At 38.0% G+C, this 22,639-nt stretch overlaps 1 protein-coding gene across 3 annotated transcripts in view; it reads left to right on the top strand.

Moving 5' to 3' along the window:
- The window catches only part of grn (GATA binding protein grain), a 334,408-nt gene that overhangs the window by 251,798 nt on the left and 59,971 nt on the right, over positions 1-22,639 (top strand). The gene's annotated exons all lie outside the window — the stretch shown is intronic.

Below are 22,639 nucleotides of genomic sequence, written 5' to 3'. Positions count from 1 at the left end.
CTGTTTGCAAATGAAAAGTCTATACACTATTGCCATATCTTGGTAAACATTCAGCCGCGTCTTGTTTGGCTACATTCGTTTAGGACATAGCAACATCGCGTCACATAGTTCGTTTCATGCGCCCATACGCTATCGATGGTGTCCTACGTGTAGCAGAGATGCCCTCAGCAAAGCATGGACGGACAATTTGTATTGGTCGCCTATCTGTTTCTTGGTCAGTCGTCCGCGTGCTTAGCATTGTTATAAGCTTGGCAATTAGTTACATTTGAGGTTAATACAAAAATATAAGGGATTCAGGTTTACGTACCGAGCAGGCCTAGAACAAAGATGTTCTGTTAGTCATAACAGTAAACTGGAAGGTAGATTAGATTTTCCTCATACACACCAGGCAAATGCCGGAATGGTACCTAACATAAGGGTTCCTTCCATCCCTTTCTTCGGATAGTGTAATAGCCGAGGGACATCAGCCCTCATACGTGATGAGCTAACATGGTCATAGATGCCGAAAGCCCAGAAATATAATTTCTTGTCTTAATCGTTTAGATATACTAATTGTTCATCCAAAGCCTTCGGCTTGCCTGCACATTAGCGATATCTCTTGACATTAAGTCCAAGATAGCGCGGCTAGCGACATCTATTAGACTGACTGAACTATAGCATGACTGTCACACAGGTGTCACGGTTTCATAATAAGAATTGAGAATAAATATTTTCTCCTAGATGTTTATGCAACCGGAAACTCTTAAAAGTTTTCAAGTTTGCATATTTGTTTTACTCACAGGCTGATATGTTTTTGATTTATAGATAGATAAGGAAGCAAGCGTGAAAAGAGAAGTTAAATGACTTTTTATATCAATTTGAGTTAGATATCAGGTTGTAGTGTTCCGTGTACGTATTATGAATTAACGATTTCAATTTGTTCTATGTTTAAAGCAGCTTCTATGGCTTCCCTCCTTTTTTTTTTCTTTGCGAAAAATTTTCCTAAATCTCTCTCCCTCCGAGTATAAAATGTAATTTTCGTGTTGGCCGATAGAGGCCCTCACAGCGCAGCTTCCTCTCTCATCCACCATTTTCACGAGTCGTTTTGAGCGCGGATGCCGAAAGACTAATAGTGTTTACTCTCGGCAGTTGATGCTGCAAGGGAAAACAGATCATTTGTCAATTAGCGGGTGACGAGAGAGCACTCAAACTCCACTCCCAGAAAAAAAAGCCCTCTTCTACCACGCCAAGTGGTTTGAGTTGAGTTGAGCGTTGTTAGAAGTTAATATACAGAGATGCGGAAGACATTTTTCTTTTGTTTTTTTTTTTTTTCGTTCAGCGCCCGACAACGAGATGGAGGTGTCTTCCGACGTGTGATATATATGCATATAACTTTGCTCGTAGTGAGAAAAAGGGGGGAAGTTAGTGCAAAATTTATTCCTGAATATGAATAAAATCACATCGTTAAAAGTGTGTCATCCCTCACTTTTTAAATCATCGTGCTTTTTTATTTTCCCCCTACATTAGTGAGAAATATTAGGGTGCAGAATGACGAGCTGTCAGCAGAAATTGGGTAATTTTACGATTTAAATTTGTTGCTTCAAATGAAAGATGTGTAAATAAGAATAAACTAACTTAGTTACATTTCTAGCCATTTAGAAACACCTAAAATAAGTAAAGTATTGTGTTTAAAAATCGGTTACTAGTGCTATTAAGATTTCTTTTTGGGATATGCCTCTGGACAGCGTGTGGCACTAACTTCTTAAGAGTCTTCATACCGGCGAAATTAAAATACCGCTAATTTTACAGTAATTATGTGATATCTTCAAATAGATAAACGATAATTGAAATATGGAACAAGAGCGCCCTAGACAATATTATTTTGCGTGAGGTACCGTTATCACAACTCACCTAGTGGCTTTCCGTTTTCAGCTGTTTAGAAACGCGAAAATAAATGCCGATTTTCAAAATGGCTCGAAATCGAAAGCAGATAAGTAAGTCGTGATAACGGTGTCTCATGTAAAATGATATTGTCTAGGGCGCTCTTGTTCCACATTTCGATTATCTTTTATCTATTTGAAGATATCACATAATTACTGTAAAATTAGCGACATTTTAATTTCGCCGGGATGAAGACTCTTAACTCAAGCTTCATATATATCGTTCAGGGCTGGGTAAGGGGGAGAATGTAGGGGGCTATAGCCCCAAGCCTTCAGATGGACAGGGGCTTCGACTCTGATCAAAATTTCAACTGACTATCTAAAAAGAATCCTGAAGATATAAAATAAAGTATGATCAAAAATATGAAACATATTCCCTTAACTTTCCTACTGTACTTTCACAGAAATGTATTAGGTGAAGTCAGCAGGGGCCACATTTTTTTTTCTAGCCCTGGGCCTTCAGATGGGTTAATCCAGCCCTGATATTGTTCCAGAATGAAAACTATTTCTTCCTAGTGGGTACACCATGTTGCTATACTACCAAACCAAACTACTTAGTGTAACGGCCCATTTGAGGGCCTGAGCCGCTCCAACGCCATCTGTCAGCGATTGGCTGAACTACGTTTATCCCAGCGACGAACACGTAGTCAACGCGTTGCATAGCCCTGTCTCTAACAGGGATTATCGGGAGCTGTCTAGACCTAGTTGCCGTCACGTCTTTTATTCACGTGACTCCCCAGTTTGCCTCACAACGCTGGTTGGACGCCGAAAATTGGGAAGCACCGGTCGGGAATCGAACCCGGGACCACGCGGAGTGTTGCTATAGTATGTACCTCAATTATCACCATCTGTCAATTGCAACAGAAGAAAGAATAAAAATTAGATGGTTGTGCCATGAATTGCGTGACCTGTTTTACTAACTTTTATACGGGACTGTCCGGGTAATGCTTGTAGTGGGTCGACTTGCATGTCACATATCCCGTTCCTTGGTTGGTTGAATTTTGAAGTTTAATGTCTCATTCAGGCTCTATGAGACGTGGATCTACAGTTAAGGTAGAATCAGAACCAAGGTAATACGTTTAAATTTCGACGCCGTCCCATCGGTAAACGATCCCAGAACACTTTGCATCGAAAATCTATGAGCCAGCTACTAGGCAGTGGAGAGAGCGCGACACTTGACGTCATTGTTGGTGATTCTGTTGAACCGAAAGAAGTTTAAATTATTTTAAGTGCTTACTAGCTGAACCTGCGCCCTCTACACAGCGCATCACTCACATATGAGCATGAATCTTCTTGTCGTTCCTCACAATACCTGTGTCTGTTTCGTTACAGACACAAGTGAAAGACGTCTTGATAAAAATCGGCAAAGGGTATCATAAAGGGGAGATTTTTTCGATTATTTTTTTCAGTATCTCGCACCGTTTGCAAGATTTGAGCCTACTTCCGGTTGGAATTTCTAATTCATGTATGATCAGTGTTTTCTTTCTTCTTACATGCAGTATGTAATAAGGAAATACATTACACACACAATTAATTATAATGTCAATGATATATATAGTGTTCATTGGGAAAAAACAACTTCAAACAATAAAAAGAATCATCTTAGAGTGTACAAATGATTATCCTTCGTTTTTCATTATTATCTGGTCGTGAAACAAACGCCTGACAGATATACTACTTCCACATACAAATATGTGGTGTTAAAATGTATAACTCGTAGGATATGATTTACTTTTTTTAAATTTCAATACTGCCTGTGTACCTCTAGAAAATATAATAAAGAAATAATAGCCATTTTTAAATATTCAATTAGAACTGAACAATCTACACAAAATTTGCAATTGATCAGTAAAAACTGCATCTTTCTAGTGTTTGTGTTTTCGAAGATATCGTTGTCTATTGAATTGGCCATAAACATATAAAATTTTCTTGACCACAAACATAAAAACCTAGCATTTTAAAATATATAGATTTCCAGCAATTGTATGGTAAAGCTATGAACACGCTTCAATTTTTTTGTGAATGCGACCGGAGGTATACAAACAGGCGCCAGCGTAACTTCTCCGTCAGAAATATCCAGCGTTGAAAAGAAAACTACGACTAATGTTAAGATGAGACAGGGTTTTAGAAAAAAAAAAAAAAAAACTAGTAGGAGTGTCATATATCACATTCACCCAATATAACCCTTAATTTAGGTTCAGCTTCTGCTCTGAAGCATCGAATTTCTAAACCCAAGCGTGGAAAAAACTTGAGATTTTTTTTTCTTTTTAATAAGCTGGAAGCAAACGAACCGAACTGTATCTTCGCGGAATGCGGGCGCCTTTTATGATCATTTTCCTTCTGAGCAATTCCCAATCTTACAATCCTTTTATTCATTCATTTTTTTTTCAAACTCATTCATTCATTCATTCCCGCGTCTGTCGAAGATTTTTTTCTTAGGTTATTTCTTAAAGTTTGTTGTCTGGTTTTCCCGACAAACAACATATGCATTTTTTTTATTTTTTATTTTTTTTAAAGTGTCTTAAGAATAATATATCCTTTTTAGTCCTGACTCTTTTTGGTATCCCATAAATCAATAAAGCTCGGTAAGAAAGTTATAAAGCTTTCTGTGTTGGTTACGAACATAAGTTACGCATATGTGCATTGGAATCCCGAAGTGCAGCGATTCGGCAAACAAACTCAAAAATACATAGCTAATTACTACATACTACGGCTGAGATTTAGGCTCAGGTCCAGTAGGGGTGTAAATAGGAGAAGGAAGGGAATGTATTTGCGCCACTCCAAGTTTCAGAAATATGCCTACGTATTTTTTAACCAATTGTGTACTAATATGCTAATAATGAAGTAAAAAAAGTGAAACCCCTATATCGGTGGAGAATCTTACCTGCACCTCTCCCAAAATAAATGACCTGCAGAGGTCAAGGCTGAGCATTTTTTAAGTTGATTTTAACATCCCTTTCAGCAGCGAGGCTATATGAAACGAGATCTACTGATTAGCGTGGAATCCGAATCAGCATAAGCTTCCGCTGGTAATTGAACCCGGGTCTCCCACGCCAAAGGCGCGTACCCTAACCGCTTAGCCACGAAGGAGCTCCTGAGCACTTCTTTGGTCACTGTAAATTGGATATCGCGGGTTTGAATCATTTGGGCAACTCTCCTGATTCAAGGCTTACAGAAAGAGAAAGAACCGTGGCTCAGTGGCAGGAATTTCTGGTTCGATCCCTGGTCAGGTGAATTTGTGGTGGGTAACATGTCGGTGTGTTTTCTGGTAAGATCCCCCGTTTCCTTCTACATTCCCATCCCACGAATTCTTTCACAATCATCAGCCTTCTTTAGCTTAGGGACCCATATACATGGAACGTTAAACAGATAGGTTTAATTGTACATCAGTCACTCAGTCACTCTTATGAGTAAGCGTGTGTCACTATTGGAACAAATCGAGTCATATCTTAATCTGCAGCTTAAGAGTCTTCATCCCGGCGAAATTAAAATACCGTTAATTTTACAGTAATTATGTGATATATTCAAATACATAAAAGATAATTGAAATATGGAACAAGAGCGCCCTACACAATATTATTTTGCATAAGGTACCGTTACCACAAGTCACTTAGTAGCTTTCGGTTTTCAGCCGTTTAGAAACGCGAAAATAAATGCCGATTTTCAAAATGGCTCAAAATCGAAAGCAGATAAGTGAGTCGCGATAACGATTTCTCATGTAAAATAATATTGTCTAGGACACTGTTGTTCCACATTTCGATTATCTTTTATCTATTTGAAGCTATCACATAATTACTGTAAAATTAGCGGTATTTTAATTTAGCCGGGATGAAGACTTAACATTATATTTTTCACATACGGTACACATATAAACAAATATAAATTATCAGCAGAATAAAAAGTATCGAAATTGTATTAGCTCGGCATCGAACGACGTACGTACTTAGCGAAATAAAATATATATATTTTTCTCGACTCTAAGCGCATAATATTACACATAAGAATTTACCATCAAGCATATTCAGTCAGGTCAGTGTAGTTTATCGACTGACAGATGTCTTATCGTTGAACAATGTTACACTAAAACAAAAATTAAAATTAATGAAAGAGTTGATAATAAATTTACACTGTGTATGAATAGGTTTTTTTTTTTTTTTTTTTTTTTTTTTTTTTTTTTTTTTTTTTTAATGGGCATCAATCCACAGAATGAAACCTTTTGGAAAATTGCAAGAAAATCCTCATTTAACAAGAATCATAGGGCCTTATGCAGAGTCGTTCTGACGCGTGATTAGTGCCATACTAAAGAGTTCGACTAACATACGTTTCATGCAGTAGTCAGGCCTTTAGTATGACGCTAATCATACGTCAAAACGACTCTGCATAAGGCGAATGATGTTTTGGTTCCTAATACAGCCAGCCTACCTTACGCTAATATAGCCATTGTTACAACATGTTTCAGTTGCTCTACAAAAGTGGAGCCCCTTCGTGGCTAAGCGGTTAGCGTACGCGCCTTTGGCGTGGGAGACCCGGGTTCGATTCCCGGCGGGAGCTCATGTGGTTCGGATTCCACGTTAATCAGTAGGTCCACGTCTCATATAGCCTCGCTGCTGAACGGGACGTTAAACTCAAAATCAACTCAACTCAACTCTACAAAAGTGGATTTGAACATTTTTTTTAAAAATGAATGTCTCATAAAATTGGACTTGATACCGTTTTAACAAAACTTGATTTATCTGTTAGCCAAACTGTGTACTGTGTCTTGCTAATGTCATAAAGAAACTGTTTGATTAGTGTTTACTTCAAGATCAGTTCACTCTTTACTAAACACACACTGCATCAGTTTTTCAAGGTTTACCGGAAAACTCTTTGTTTTTCCATTTTCTCACAAACTACGCATGAAGATTTAACTCGCCGCAATTCACTTTGTCCAGATCAATTAGACCAACCTATTAGGAAGATTCAATGTAGGAAATTTTGGTATAGGAAAATTCGGTATAAGAAAACTCGTTGTTGGAAAATTCGGTGTACGGAAAACTCGGTGTGGGGAAAGTTAGATGTAAAGTAGATTCCGTGTAGGCTAATACATATTGCATAAACAGTGGCATATTTAGAGGGGTGGCTATCGGGCTCAAGCCCCCGAAATGAATTTGTTATATGTACAACTTTATTAAAATTTGTCGGCATCCAAAAGGAAAAAAAAATGAGTGCTTATTCACTGTTGTGCATAGCCCTCCCTGAAACAAAATCCTAAATACGCCACTGTGCACAGATATTACCGCTTACGATAACTTATAAAACATCATATTGTGAAAATGAAAACATGAAAATGTGAATTTTAACCCTATTGGCTCCTTATTGACTTCTTCTCCAATCAGGCGTAGATATAAATATTTTAGTTGAGGCATTTATTTTTACACCTTTGAGTAACATATGATAAAGAAACTTTTTTTTTTTTTTGAAGAATTTAGATTTAATTATTTATTTATAAAATAGAAATAAAATCATTAAAACTTTTTTCGAAAAATCTGCAATTTTTCAACTTTACTCCTCCAGTAGCATAAATTTATTTTTGGAAGTAGAAAATTCTTGAAGAAACACTAAAACATTATAAAAAACTTAAGTTTCAAATTAAATATCGTAGCCTCTATGTTTCGCTAAATGACACGGACGGACATCAAAAAATTAATTTCTCGATATGTAAGGGTAATAAAATGTTAAAATCCGTCGAAATTTCGAATTCAAATTATTTCACAATCACATTTTTTTAAATTCCTTATAGTAGACAGTGAAAGTACGTTCTACACAAAGTTTGAACTTAAAACTAATACGCTGTTTTATACTCAAAGTTAGTTTCGAATTGATCTTACGATCTACTCTAGCGAATCTTTCTTTACATCCAGCATTTGCCACACAGAGTTTTCCATACACCAAACTTTCCGTGCACCGAATTTTTTTACACCAAGTTTTCTTACACCGAATCTTCCTGTTTCTATCTATTAGAATGTGTTTTATCTTGGAACATTTATTGTTGTTAAATGTTAGGCCTAATAGCCTAATATTATAGAATTTGACAAAAGTACGGATAAATGTATTCCAAGATATTATTATTATCTAACTAACTACTGTGCTTGTGTTAAATCGTGGCGAGATTTCTGCTAACTCTTTTGATTAAAAAAAAGAAGTTAACAATTTGCTCCTTGTAGGGTACCACATGAACCTTGGGCGAACGCACATGCGTGTATGTGTTCTGGCGGCAAAACACACACACACACACGCACTCATATATATATATATATATATATATATATATATATATATATATATATATATATAGACACATACAGTATAGAGAGCAGAGTAGTGAGTGTTGTAAGGTCTTCCGTGGACCTGCCATCTCTCATTCCGATCTCTTTTGGTCTGAGTCCAAGACAAGTTCTTATCAGTTGAAAATTTATTTAAACACTTGTGCACATGCCAACTTCATGTGAAGGGGAGAGGGGTAAATAATGACGAGGGAGGAGAAATGATAGTGGTGCAAACCTCCCTTATCATCTATTGGTCGTACCTTTTATATATTTCAAAGGATTCAGCGGTCCTTCAACTATTCTTCTTTTTTTCACATTATTATTTAAAAAAAAATACGGTAAAGCTTATGTCTATTGACCATTGTTGGTTCTTTACAAAATTTCTAACTTGTAAAAGTGGTTGACTTACGGAGTAATTACAGAATATGGCCAAATGTACACAGTGGACAAATGTGTGGCCTACTTTGGTCATGTTAGAAAAGTGGCCAATTTTAAAACACTTACTGTGTTTTGAAATATATTTAAATATGTCCACTTCTGGTCATTTTTAGGGATGCGCACGAGACGAGATTTGAGGCTGTCTCGTCTCGAAAATGTGCTGTAAAAGTGATGTCTCGACTCGAAAAATGTATTCTTTTCTATTGGAAGAGCTGTGTCTCGACTCGAAATTTGTCAGGAAAATTCTGTCTCGACTCGTCTCGTGCGCATCCCTAGTCATTTTGAACATATTTCATATTTAAGATCTTCATCTGAAACTCCCATAAGAGCTTGTCCAGACATGACTCTTACAATTTCTTTTTTTAACTAAATGTTTCTATGTACGTACTTAAGTTCTTTATACATTTTTTTCTTTTTCTTTTACAACTTTGGTAACGTGGCTTGATTGCCATGTCCTCTGAACCCTCCATTTACCGTATTTTTTCTCAATATTGCTCATTCTAGATTTCGAACTAATGTTTCTACATCTTATTACACCCCCCCCCCTGTTTTTAAAAAAATACAAGAGGAAAATACGACGAAAATAGAGTTACGTTACTTTGGTTCTTATACGACGATGTGCTTGTTTTTGAAAAACCGACAATCATCGTCGCAGAAACAAAGTTCGGCATTGGACCTCCATTCAGTGTTGACCAATTCAGTAAGTACTCTTACCCATCTACATAAGGCCCTGCCTTACAGCCTATAATTCTAAAGTTAGTTGGCCTACCCAGATGTCTCTTTCCCATCTTGAATTCAAGAGTTTTGAGGGCCGCGGTAGCTCCGTGGTAGAGCGTTCAGCTCTGGTACATGGGGTCCCTGGGTCGATCCCAGCTCGAGCCAAGTGAGCTTTGTGGTGAACAAACACCGTGCGTGCGTGTACTTTCTCGGGGTTCTCCCACTTTCTTCATTCCATCATTTCATTCAGTTCTCATCATCATCGTCTCCTTTACCTTAACCGGAATAACCGTTTCATTTCACGGATAAACCGTGATGTCAATACTAACATTTTCTTTCCTCGAGAATTCCAAAAATTTATTTCATCCATAATTTGCTACTTATCTTTGGAGTCAGCAACACTGTTAAATAGTGTTGCTATACTAATAGACGAACACACGCTTGGAGCAAAAGAAAATAGAGAGAGAGAGAGAGAAAGAGTGAAAATTCTAACTAAATTGAAGCGAACAGTGTCATCGTTGTGCCATGATGAGTTTGGGAACAAGAAAAGAACGTTTGAACACATTCCTAAATTCTGTTCCCAAAGACATTTCAAATAGGGTTTTGAGGAGGATCAAAAGCAGAATTAGCGTGGTGTATTCTCAGTTCCATCCGTCAATGTCAGATGGCGTAAGTGTAGCTCTCAGAGGCTTGGAAGAGGGGTGGGGGGAAGCAATTAGAAGCTCATAGTCAGCTGCAAACAGATGTATAAGATCTCAACAAATTATTGAAACAATTCGTCTAAATGTCTTGAGTATGTTGACATCTTCCTATTTTTTTCTTATGTCGAGTTACTCGGAAGTAAACAAACAGAACAACCTTCTTGACAGCCCTTGTCAGGTGCTGAATTTAAAATGTGACTCAAAAAAACTACTATAGGTACTATCTATGTATTAAAATGCAAGAAACGTTTATATGCTTGTGGCCAGTTCTTTCAAAAGTGAGTTCTCGGGAACCATAGGCCAGTGTTACTTTCAGAAACTATGTTCCGGGGGGGGGGGGGGGCACACTTCGTATTCCGGCTGGCACTGCTGGTACTATTCTATTTATTATTATATTATAGACGTATTATTTTGGTCTCCTTCGGAAGGGGGGCACCGTCAGAGCGCCGGGGGTTAGTGTCCTTCTAAAAACATGTCTCGAAGAAAAACTGCCATGGGCTCTAGCAAAATGACGTTTTCACTGATCGATTGCAAATTTTCTGTAGATTGTTTAGTTCCAATTGAATCTTAAAAAAAAAAAAAACATGTCCGTTATTATTTTATTAGGTTTTTTAGGGGTACACTTGAAATGTTGAAATTTTAAAAGTAAAGCATCATATACTACGAGTTATACATTCCAACACCGAGCATTTGTATACAGGGGCAGTATATCTCTCAGGCGTTTGTTTCACGGCCAAATGACAATTAAAATCGAAGGATAACCATTTCTCTAATCTGAGATGAATTGTTTATTGTTTGGAGTGTTTTGCCCAATGAACACCATACATCACTAACATTGTAATTAATTGTGTATGTAATGTATTGGTTTATTACATATTGTGTGCAAGTAGAAAGAGAACACTGTCATACATGAATTAGAAACTTCAACCGGAAGTAGGCTCAAATCTTGCAAACGGTGCGAGATATTGAAAAAATTTCCCATTTGTGGTACACCTTGCCGATTTTTTTTTAATCAAGATGTCTTTTACTTGTGTCTATATATATTCTTACAAGAAGACATTAATAGATATGCGACTATCATTTTGGACATGAGTGTACATTACTGGAATACGTTCTTTCTTCTTTTAAGTCAGAAAATAGAATTCTCCATTTTGACAAAGGGATGTGTATTTTGTGTCAAAGCAATGCCGCTGAGGTTATATGATACCTCTTCCACGCTTAAGCTATCCACACTTAACGCGTTTGAGTGGTGTTTTTGAGAATTGAGTGGTGTTGTAGAGGGCGTTGTGGCACGTGCAAAATCCTTCATTTGGGAATGACAGTGGGAAAACATTCCTCCAAAAAAGAAAAATCTCTCTTCGTGTTTGTTTAGTGGAGACGACGTCCTACAACAAACCATGTGTGTGGCCACTTCCGCAAAAGCAATATTTTAACTTTATTCTGGTCTTCTGTTTTCGCCCTCGTTTGGCCTGTCCAGTTCGTTCTTTGAACGGTTTTTGAAGCTTTGTAAGAAGTTGCGTAATTAATTTGCTTGAAATTAGTTTAGGAATAGATGTAGTTCACAATCAGTGTTGTGATGGAGCAGAAGAAATACTACTGCATATACAGTTGGATCTCGTTAGCTCGTATTCTTTGATAACTCGAATCACACACTCCCTTGAACTCTCCATAACAACAATGTCAAAATAACCTCCGTAACTCGAATGTTTAAATATTACAACCTTCAAAGTCGAATGTTAAAAGTTTCATAATCATATTTAAAAACATCGATAACTCGAACTTTCGTATCTGCGAATCTCTAGAAGTCGAAGTTTAACTCTAGAAATCGAATTTCTTTTGATGCGACCTCGATAAGTCGAAGCTATAGCTTTATGCTTTTACGTAATGGTCATTGTTTCTGATCCTGTCATTGTTACTAATGTGTACTGTAATTGAGTTGGAGTTGATTTTGAGTTTAACGTCCCCTTTCAGCAGCGAGGCTATATGAGACGGGACCTACTGATTGACATGGAAACCGAACCACATGAGCTCCCGCCGGGAATCGAACCCGGGTCTCTGTACTGTAATTGTGTTTCACTCATGTCTAGTATTTTATTTTTACTAGTCTTCTTACTTAATTCACAACTTCGAGTTGTTATAGAAGTTATATAATCACTTTGCATGAGGAACGTGGAATCTCGATATCTCGAATTTTTGTTGTGGTAACTTTGATAACTCGAATTTCGATTACTCGAAAAACTCTTTGATAAGTCGAATTTTTATCTATTTCCTACAGCTTCGAGTTATCATGGTCCCACTGTAGTGCCCTAATAAGCATTTCTTTGTTCGTATTGTTCAAGACAAATGACGAGAAATAAGGTCTTTGTGAGCAACCTTTCGTTTCATCAATTTTGTAGAAGTCTCAGCTCGTCTCAATTCTTGAATACTGTCTCGTCTCGTCTCGTTCTGTAAATTGATGTGCAAAAATTATGTTATTTTCTTTCCTAATTTCATTTAGAAGTTATCTAGTTCCTTCCGAGAGATCCACGGAGGAGATAACATTTAAGATATAATTCTTATTAAAGTATGGTGCGTAATGACTTTATCTTTAAACGTTGATGAATTCTTTTCATTTTGTTCGTACAAACACTTATCAATTTTTGCACTTTAATCAAGTAACACAAACAATGTTTGAGATCTAAGACGTGGGTGAACTAGTGTTCCTCACGACACTTATGAAGTGTCTCGTCTCGTTTGGAGACGAGAAATTATGTTTTTAGTTTTATTTTGAATTGGAAAAGGTACTTCTCTTATCTACTCGTGGCCAGCGTTATACATCGTCAAAGCTAGTGTCAACATGAGACCAGATTTGATGCTGTTTCATCTCGAAAAGGCGTGAAAGTTCAATCTCGTCTCGCGGTGAACACTAGTCAAAGCAGAATTGTTCAAACTCGCGAGCCCGTGTAAGCGCCAGCCACAGAAGGAGATTGCGAGCAAAAAACCCGTCCGAGCTTATACGAGCCTTCATTGAAAATAACGAGCACGAGCCGAATGAGATCAGTGAACGAGAGTCTGAGCCAGACTGTTCATTTTGCAATCGGAGATCACCCAAGCTCTCACAGGCTTAGGCTCGCCATTTTCAAATTGGAGTTCATGCTCATTAGTCATTAATTCCAGTCAAACAACTAAACAACCTTTGACTCGTATGCTTTCCCCAGAATTGGGCTCTGCTTTATTTTATTTTATTTTATTTTTTTTTGTTTGTTTGTTTAAAGCTGTCTACATGTGCTTAGCTTGCGTTGGTTCTGGAGATAATTGTCCAACTTGGACAGCTCAACCTTCAGACTTAGGCTATGGCTAACGAGGATGCGTTTCCGATTCGTTACTCCCTGCAGCGAACGCGACCTGGGTGGCTTTTCGGTAATTTTACTTTCGCCAGAATTATAAATCATACTGGAGCGTTTCCAGGTCTTTTCTTTTTTTTTATTTCCCGCGCCGTTAGGATAGAATCAGAATGGGTTGTATCAGTTGGTTTCTTGTGAGAAGACATGAAGGTCTTGCTAAAATCCCCTTGTCTGACAATGCGTCTTTCCTTCCCCCCTTCCTTTAGACATATTTTACTTATTCCAAAACATCAGGTGGTCTGTTGTCCCGAAACTTAAGAAATACGCTTGAGCCGACGTATTCTGCGCGTTTTTGATTTCGCGTTTGCAGCACATTGTGATTATTCATCCACATTTAAACACATGGTCAGCGTATTCCTGGCGTAAGCATCATCCATAAAAACGCGTTGCGAATGCATTGATTAGCCGTGCATTAATAATAAGCCTGTTAACTTCGGCCATATTTTTATTAAGTAATATTTACAGTCTTGCAGGTCTGGGAGCTCACGAGCTCAGAACTCATACTGACGTAACCTCAGTTTCACAAAGCGAGCGTATACTAATGCTGAGTGTACGCAGCTTCCAAATCGAGATCGAGAGAGAGTAACGTCGAAATTGTTTTGAGCAGCAGCCCCATTTCACATCTTGCTTGGAAAACGGAGACCAAGATTCCATGAAACATACAATTTTGCATTCTTGAGGTATATCTCAGTTCTCGCCCAAATGATGCCAGTGCACTGGTTGAGTGGGAGGTCAAGTGAACGTGATGTCGAAATGATGTGTGTGTGACGTTGAGTAAGCGTGATATCAGACCCTGGTGATGTGAGCGTAACGTCGCTTGACAGTGATGTTGGGTTGATGGTGTGAGCGTGAGGTTAGGTTAAAGTGGACACTTCAGCGCGCGTTCCTTTGGTGCATCGAAGTTCTGAGTTCGACTCACGGTGAAAGAGCATCGAATCTACTAGAGTTCTTCAGATCCCACTTTATGGCATGACAACCCTTATGGGCCTGAGCCGCTCCGCGCCATCTGTTAGCGATTGCCTTAACTAAGTCCAGGATAGCGTCGAACAAGTGCTCAGCACGATGCGTCGCCCTGTCTCTAGCAAGTGTATCGAAAGCTTTCTAGATCTAATGGCGGTCGCGTCTTTTATTCACATGACTCCCCAGTTTGCCTCACGACAATAGGCGGACGCTGAAAATCGGAAAGTACCGGCCGAGAATCGAACTCAGGACCACTTCTGGCCTGACTGACAAATCAGTCGATCAACTTCGTAAGCTTATCATATATCGAGTTATAGACAATGTTGTGCAGGGTTTCCAGCGTAATAAATATCTACAGTAATTTACATAAGTACTCTATTCCTGGTTTCATCTTCTTAATTTACTCTGTAAATATTTGTGGACCATGTAGATAAATTTATCATATTTTGAATGACGAATTATCGTGAATATATGTACATAGGTTTTCACTGCTTTGCTTTGGCAAAAGCTGGTGTGCCATGTATTATGTTTCTTTGGAAGGGGGAAGAGGCGGACAGATCTTGAAGCTTGAAACGCAAATATGGATGGTTCTTTACAACTTCTTTTCATTTTGACCACCGTTTACGGAGGTGTGGTTAGAAATAGAAATCTCCAGTAAAAAGTAACACATTGCAACTAATTTGTAGAAGCAAATAGTTGTTTCTAGGAAGACATAGGATCGTTGTCGCCTTCACCACAAAATTGTGACAAATCTTTTTGTTCTTGGTGAGACAACCCCCAGCAGCCACCCTCCATTAGAGGCAAAAGCTCAACTGTCAAGACCCTTCTGTTGGCACCAGTCTGACGGAAGGCTGACGCCGCTCTGTCCGGCGTAATGGATCCGTCAGAGGCTTCCAAAAAGGACCAGGGAATTTTGACAGCCGTCTTTTTGTCCCGTTATTTCTTAATGCCTTTTGTCAATGCATATATTCTGTATACACTTCGCAATATGTCTTAACGACCGTGACATGGTTTTCGTAGAAAGTTATTTCTCTGAGGGTTTATATATGTTGTTTACCTCTGTTGTGTATTTCGTTGGACTTATGGATTCTGTGAACCGCACTAGATCAAAGAACTATTCGAGATGGCAAAATTCAAGAAAGCTATATATATTTGGAGCGATATATGACTTGGAATAACTGAACAAACTAACTTTCCTTTAGATCGACGACAACTCATATTATTTTTCCAAGTCAAAAGTTCGTATTTTAGCTTTGTATGAGTACTTACTTATTCCGGTGAATGAAACATCGAACAAAACATTACAGTTGAATCAATATATTATTTAACTATTTTACCGTTTCGACATTATAACACTTCCACCACTTATTATATGATCTTCGTTAGGCACAAGTACGCCGATTTCTCTGCAAATTTGGGGGGGGGGAAGACATTCAGATCCAGAAGGTATAAATATTTTAAGACAAATTGCACTCAAATTATGCCAAATATTGTATACTCATAAATACAATAGGGGCCCACATTAGCTTTGGGGGGCCCTCGGCCCCCCAGAATCGGCACCCAAATTATGGTATGACTGATGAAGTCATTGTTCCAATGCTCAACCTGTATCATAGTTTAATCTGGAATTCTTTGTGTTCGAATGGGAGACCCGGGTTCGTGTCCCGGCGGGAGCTCGTGTGGTTCGGATTCCACTTTAATCAGTACGTCCACGTCTCATATAGCCTCGCTGCTGAAAGGGACGTTAAACTCAAAATCAACTCAACTCTTTATGTTCGAAGATTCATTTGCAGTGTCAGAATCTCAGAAATACTTTGATATTTTTTTTCCTGCATAGCACAGTGGCTCAATTGTAGAGTGCTTACCTCTGGTGCACAAGGTCCCGGGTTCGAACCCCGACCAAGTAAGTTTGTGGTGGGCAACATCGTGTTTATGGGTTTTCTCGGGGTATTCCCGTTTCCTCCCACCTTCTAATTCCACCAATTCTTTCATCATCTGTCTTCCTTACCCTAAAGCAGTGGTTCTCAACCTTTTCTGAATTGCGACACACTTTACTTCACGACTGTCCAGGATATCGCGACACGTTTGTTTGATTTATTTTATTATAAATAATATCTATTAATAATAGTGAAACCAATTAGTTTTTATAATGACTCCACATAGAACTGAGCATTACTGTTGCCACTGAAGGTCTTGACTACTACAGTCTGTCCCGATTTTAACTAATTATTATTACATTTTTCATTATGATGATGACCCGGATGATGCCCCCCGTAGTGCAGTGATGCTAAAATTAATTCTACTTACATATAGTATGATCCCGATGTTACAACGTTATTATTTTTAGTATTTATTACCAAACAAAAAGGGCACAGTCATGTTTAAAAAGCTTCCTTCCGACAAGTTTATATTTCACTCTTCATAAGATTTCAGCAAACTAATTTGTAGTTGTATGCTGTATTCAATCTGTTTTTCTTTGAGCTTTTTCTCTGTAACGTGGGTGCGACACTAAAAGGAAAGTAGTTTATATATATATATATATATATATATATATATATATATATATATATATATATATATATATATATATATATATATATATATATATAAAGCTCCTACTTACCTTATACACATACAGAGAATGAAATTTCAGGTCTAGTTTCCATTTTTGTTCCACATATGCCTATATAATTAGTTCATCGAAATGCCTGTGTCAAACAAATATTTGGTCGCCATTGGCGACTTGGCGGTTGAAAATTTCACGTCTATGAATACACTTACGTGTATTACCTCCTCCCGTAACCCTTTTAGGATTTATGATAACTTTCGTTACCATGGCGTAGTATCGTCTTTGATCGCTACTTTAGGCTGATTTAGGATAATAGGTATTTTTATTTGTCAAATCAAGGATGGGCCAAAGAACATCCCAGATGCGTTATGCAACCGGATGGTCAACTTAGCGACCCCAAGTTGGGGCGGAGGGGCCTGACTTTTTTTCTTAAAGCAAATTTCAAAAATTTTTCACGTCTTTAGTTTTCGAGATATCAGATTGAAACCTTGCATACGGATTGTGTGCATCTTTGAGTATTTCTCTCTCTCTCTTTTGAGATTCCTACCTGAACCCGGGGTGGACCCGAGGGGCGCAAGTGTTCCGAGGGGGTGATTTCTTTGTAGAAATTTCCGTTTTTTTCGATTTTTTTCGGTTTAGGTGTATGATACGGACATGAGTGGTACCTTGGAAAGGGCTCGTTATACTGAAGAAAATGACGTTTGAATCACGACTCCAGTGCAAATAGTTTAGCGTCCCATTCAGCAGCGAGTCTATATGAGACGTGGACCTACTGATTAACGTGGAGTCCGAACCACATGAGCCCCCGCCGGGAATCGAACCCGGGTCTCCCACAGCAGTAAATTTTTGAAGTATATATAAATAGGTCATTTTCCGACTTCGAAAATTTTCTTCCGACCTTAGTTTTCAAGATACAAGATTGAAATTTTGCACACGTATTATGTGAATAACAATGTCAGATCCCTACGTCTACCCAGGCCGTGCCAGAAGGACACAAAAATTTCAATATTTTTTCAAAAAATCTCCCGTTTTTTTTTATTTTCCCGTTTCTGGTGCATAATACGGACAAGCGAGTAAAGGATGCTCTATTCTGAAAAAAAAAAAAAAAAGTATGAACCATGATCCTGTGATAAACAGTAAAGAAACAGTAGCTGTTTGAGTGAAAGTCTAAAATTTACCTCAAAAATTGGAAATCCTAAGAGGGTTAAGAAGTTTCTGCTCAAGCCACTGATTACGACCGTGATTGACAGACTGCAGTGTCTTTCTTTTATAATAAGGATTGAAAAATGAATTACAGTATAACTTAATATTGAAGAAAAAGATTCGAAGTGCATTTGCGAACTCCACAGAAAATTATCCAAATTGAGTTTTTTTTATTATTATTATTTCCGAAAGAAGATATCACTGTTACGCCATGTCATTTTCTTTCCAATGTATTTAACTGTGTTTTCGTTGTTGTTTGATGAAGAGCTTTTAGCGCTCCTCGGCAGGTGGATGTATTATTTAGTTCTTTTCGAGTGTGTGTGTATAGTGGGTCTATTGAAATCATTTCTTTTCCTCAAGCTCTTTGTTAGTTGAACGACACTTCCAGCAGAGGACTATTGTGCCTTCTGAAGAAGTGAAGTGCTTAGTTCTTTTTTCGTGAACAATGCATGAATACGTATTTACACTCAATGCTTCTAATTTCTGTTTTGGTTCCTCAACTGGATTACTTCTTCTAAGTGTATGGAGTCTTGTGGTGATTCTCTGTAGGAATCAGGTGGATTTTGGTTGAAGTAGGTGGAAAAGAAAAGTATCGAAGATTTTTTTCTTGTTATTTTCATGAAGTAGAGTTAAGACTGTTTTTACATTTGTATGGAAGGTGTTCGTTCGTATGGCTGTTTGCAAACTCGAGGATTGTGTCCTGGTGATCGCGTAACTGTAAGGCTGCCTTCACACTAGAATCTTGTAAGCCACTCATGTGAACATGTAGTGTGAAGGCATTGAATACTTCTGGGACGCTCAAATGATCTTGATACTAAACTGGGAGCCGGAAGCAGCTCCAGTTTTAACCTTAGCGATAAATGGTCAGAAGAAAGTGAAAGAAGAAATAGAACAATCAGGGGCATCATTTCAGACTTCGCTTGATGGGGACAAGAGCTCGACCGGCATAAGACTTTCACGTTTTGTACTAATATATTAGTAGACAATCTATTAAAGTATATGTACTCCTCAAACTCTTGGGGGGGAGAATTACACCCTCCTTGCCCCCCTAAATGACACCCCTGAGAACAATGTGGATTCGTCCTATAATTTGATCAAGACTGGAAGAATGTTCTTTTTTGGTATTTCCTAAACTGAGATATGAAACAAAATTTTCCAATTACTTCAGGATGTCTTTATCTTCGTTTGACGAGTTGTATATGCATTTCATCAGAGTAACACCAAAATCAGAAAATTTTCCACATCAAATATTTGTACACTTTTCGAACTGAGTTCACGCTCACGTGTGAATGACTCTCATAAGACTGCGTATTATTTTTTCCCCCGCCAGCAGCTCACTCGAGCCAGCTACTGGCGGGATGATCTTCATAGCAGTTTGCACCGAAGCGCGTGTGTAAATGCGTACATTTAAGACAATGTAAAAGTAGCAGCTGCAACTCATGGGAGTGCCTCACAGAACTCTAGTGTGAAGGCTACCTTACAACACCAATATACTGTAGAATCATGAGCACTTGTTACAACAATGGTAGACAATACTATTGGTCACGAGACGAGACGACAATTATGGTTTATTGTCTCGTCTCATAAAGTTTGTCTTTTCTCGTCTCCTTTTGTAAATTGATGTACAGAATTTATGCCTCGATATTCTTATTTTCATGTTACGAGAGATCTACGAAGAGTCTGATATAACAACATTTACACCATATTTATTATTGGAGTATATAGTGTAATGTCTTGTGTATCATTAAACGTTCATAAATGGTATTCATTGTGTTCGTACAATTACTTTATCAATTTATAATTTTTATTCTGTTAATCATCATCATCATAGGTATTCTGCTATTATTGGCAGGTCACTTGCTGCAGCTAAGAAACTTCCATGCTTCACGGTCTTTTTCCGCTAACCTCTTCGTCTTCACGTACGATATTTCTGTTTTGATATCATCCATTAATTGGTCTTCTTCGCCCCTTCCCTATCTTACCTGCCACCATACCTTTTAGCACATTCCTCATAATACAGTTCCTTCTTAGCCAATGTCCCAACCAGTTTATTTTCCTCCTCTTAATAATATCCAAAATTGTTCTTTTCTCGTCCACCATTTCTAATACCCTTTCATTCGTTTTCCGCAGCTAATTCTTCTCCATACCCACATTTCGAAAGCTGTTAATCAACTAACACAAAAGAAACAGTGTTTGAGATTTGAGGACTTGGGTGAACCAGAGTTATCCACAAGACTGGGTGAAATGTCTCGTCTCGAAAACAAGACTAGAATTGTTATATTTTTAGTCTCGTCTCGATTTTTTTAAAAAAAAGTTCTTGTCTCGACTCGTTTCGTGGGGAACATTAATTCTATAAGAGTTTCATACTTCTGTATAAGGTAGTTTGGAAGTTTCTTAAAAATGTCCCCTTTCTGGATGGAATTCTTTGAATTATTAGTCTTTTTTGGGGGGAGGGGAACCATTTTTGAAACTAGAACAAACATATTCTGCAAAACTTCCATGAACTTCGATTATAATAATGAACTTCTCAAAATTCAAAGTAAAAAATCGACATTGTTGTACAACATTAATACACGTGTTCGAGGAAACGAGTTCAAATCCTTTCTGTGTTATTATCGTAGCATACATCTTTTCCAAAGGATGTTTCGTGTTCATAAGTTTAGGAGAGAGAGAAGACCTTGCCGTGCAAATGAGCTTACACTTGTATATTTCTTTTCAAGTTTTTCCAATACGAAATGTGTTCTCTTCTTTCTCCCCATCCACCCCTTTGTTACCTCCTTGTGTATGCTAGAGCAATAACCGGCATTCGTTATTGCAGGTGAATTACTTTCCTTAAAAAAAAAAAAAAAAAAAAAAAAAGTTCAAGTTTATTATACGCGTTTAAAGAAGTATGGCTTTTGTAAATGGCTTGATTCGAGAGATAAGAAGTATATTTTTACAGCCCCTCATTTTTTTTTCGTTCTACAGTTGTATAACTCAAAGACTATAGAATTCATAAATATAGAAGAGGTTTTATATTTTTTCATGGGACTAACATGTGTATTGCGCCCTCATCGAGAATCGCCATTTGCCTTGCTTGTTCTATATTTGGTGTCATGTGATCGCACACAGTGTCGAATTCTGCATGACAACGGTTCGGCTTTGATTTACATGGAGTCTTTCTGTCAAACATGCAACTTTCAATTTTTTTTTTTTTTTGTCCGGTTTTTAATTCGGAATCACGAGCAATATGGATGGAACGAAATGTTATAAAGTGTTCCGATTCTAACAGAACTGTGATTTTTCTCTTTTTCTTTTTATATAGCTATAAAGATGGGGAAAACCAAATTCGAACGAATTCTTACAAAGTTCCGAATAAATGAACTAGTTGGGAACCATTTTATTAGAATACTTTAGAATTCACCGCTCCCTTGTTTCGGTTTAAACATCTCAAGAACGACTTGTTTGGATCACCATCAATTTTGGCCAGGATACAGAGGGGTCCAAAAGAAAAAAATTGAGTTCATTGGTGGAGATTATCCACGCACCGAAAGTACTAGAAATCACTTTCTCTCGTTTCCTCCCACTTTCTTCATTCCTATGATCCCGCGTAGCGTAGTCGCTAACGCTCTCGCCTTTGGTAAGAGCGGTCCCGGGTTTGATTCCAGGTGGGGCCACTCGGTCGAAAAAGTGTCAAATGCTTTTCCAGCCACCCTGAATGAGGTTTTCCTCATTCACACCAGGCAAATGCCGGGGTGGTACCTAACTTTATAGGTCCCAGGCCGCTTCCTTTCTTCATTCCCTTCCCCTTCCCTTTCCCCGGATTGTATGCTCCCCGAGGGATGTCATCCCTCAAAAAACGTGAAGGGCTAAATGGCCTTAGATGCCGAAAGCCCAGAAATCCAAATCCTAAATCCTTTCTTCATTCCACCATTTCATTCATTTCTCATCATCACCGTCTCCTGTAGCCCGCCCAGCATAATTATGCGTGGGACGTAAAACTCAAAGATTTCCTTTAAGAGTCTTCATCCCGGCGAAATTAAAATACCGCTAATTTTACAGTAATTATGTGATATCTTCAAATTGATAAAAGATAATTGAAATATGGAACAAGAGTGCCCTAGACAATATTATTTTGCGTGAGGTATCGTTATCACAAGTCACCTAGTGGCTTTATGTTTATAGCTGTTTAGAAACGCGAAAATAAATGCCGATTTTCAAAATAGCTCGAAATCGAAAGCAGATAAGTGAGTCGTGATAACGGTTTTTCATGTAAAATGATATTGTCTAGGGCGCTCTTGTTCCTCATTTCGATTATCTTTTATCTATTTGAAGATATCGCATAATTACTGTAAAATTAGCGGTATTTTAATTTCGCCGGGATGAAGACTCTTAATTTTTTCTCTGTCTTTCTTGGACTAATGCATGTTCACTCTAAGAAGATTGCAAGGGACAGACTTCTCAA

The sequence above is a fragment of the Thermobia domestica genome, chromosome 16 (genome assembly GCF_964235325.1).
Source record: "Thermobia domestica chromosome 16, izTheDome1.hap1.1, whole genome shotgun sequence".
NCBI classification, from domain to species: Eukaryota; Metazoa; Arthropoda; class Insecta; order Zygentoma; family Lepismatidae; genus Thermobia; species Thermobia domestica.
Note: the sequence above shows the minus strand (reverse complement) of the source record. Positions and strands in the feature narration are given on the sequence as shown.